The sequence below is a fragment of the Morone saxatilis genome, unplaced genomic scaffold (genome assembly GCF_004916995.1).
Source record: "Morone saxatilis isolate NCDOM2014 unplaced genomic scaffold, NCSU_SB_2.0 Contig18, whole genome shotgun sequence".
In the NCBI taxonomy this organism is placed as follows: Eukaryota; Metazoa; Chordata; class Actinopteri; family Moronidae; genus Morone; species Morone saxatilis.
In genome coordinates, this window is record NW_023339740.1 from 26,564,774 (window position 1) to 26,566,157 (window position 1,384).

General features: G+C 38.7%; 1 protein-coding gene across 1 annotated transcript in view; it reads right to left on the reverse strand.

Annotated features, from left to right (window-relative positions):
* LOC118328894 (glutamate receptor-interacting protein 2-like) overlaps positions 1 to 1,384 on the reverse strand; it is a 164,366-nt gene that overhangs the window by 145,085 nt on the left and 17,897 nt on the right. The gene's annotated exons all lie outside the window — the stretch shown is intronic.

Here is a 1,384-nt window from a genome sequence, read left to right on the forward strand (position 1 = left end):
GGTATGGGTACTAAATCCAACATGCCCGTACGGGCCGTTGACATAAAAGGAATAAACTGAAAAGGAAAAGGATAAAAAGCAACAAAAAGGATAAACTGGTTTGTTGCTTTTTACTGCCTATTAACAACGTTTGATCTTTGCTCACCTTCTTTGCCTTGTTAGACATTTTATTGTGGTAATGTTGTCGGTTCCCAGAATGCAGCAATTACTTTTGGAGCTACATTGTTATTACAATGAAGAGAATTGATGGCCAGCGCTCTGAAAATAAAACTTGGGTTTCAAGCAATGTTTGCAAAGCATGGTTAATTTGTTTTTAATGGCTTGCTGCTGGTTCTGTTTTTCTGACAAGCAACTAGAAGTTGTACTACAAACAACTGACTTATGGCCAAACAGCCTGATGCCATTATAGGCAAATGGGATAAGGATAGATCAGCAACATCAGAGACCAAGGTTTGTCTGTGTTTTCCCGTCAAGTTAGGTTAAAAAAAGTGTATGAAGTGTAAAAATGTATTGTTGGGGTTCTAAAATTCACAAACTTTTAAAGATGACTGGACCAAAACTAGCTTTTCAAATGTAATGCCCAAAGGAAATGGGGCGTGCCAGTTGAGGCTACTGTGGCCACTTCACTACCAGTGAAACTACATTTCAAGAGTTTGACTGTTTCACCAAAAGCTGCAACTTCTAGTGTTGTGTTCAGCACTCTGTGTAACAGTGTGTCCTTCCCACTCAAAAACAACCAGATAAAGAAATCAAAGACAGACTCCCAGTGGACACCCAGCCTGTATCAGCATGGCTTCCACATGAGAGGAACTGCTAGAGGGCAATTTCCCTAAATTTGACAGCACACATTGAAAGCCATCCAACTTGGATTTCAGCATAATGTTCCTCTTAAGTTTCATAATTTGTATGGAGAGTGAATCCATGCAACAATTTGTGCTATTTGTGCCAACTGCTTTCCATTCAAATCATGATGGAGTAAAGAGATGAAGGTAACGAAGAACAGAGCTTTTCTTTTCTGCCTTTCCCCTCCCACACTCCTCCTATCTAGGAATATTCTTCTCTTCTTCGGCCCACTACTTTACTCTCGTCCCCTTTCTCTTTTTCTAATCTTAGTGTTTTGTTAAAAAAATAAAATCTGTTCCTGGTAGATGGTTCTTTTTAAGATCTGTCAGTAATTTAAATCATTTGGGTGGCAAAATGATCAAACATGTTTGGATCCACATTTTAAAGATGGCCAATTTGTACTTCAAACAAAGATTCACATTTCTTTTACTTGAAAGAGCTACTCAAGTTTGTGCCTCGAGCCTTGACCACTTTACACTTGACAGTCAAAGAAGACTCTATTCTCTGTCAAATGAAAAATGTAGTAGCAAAGGGTTTAGGA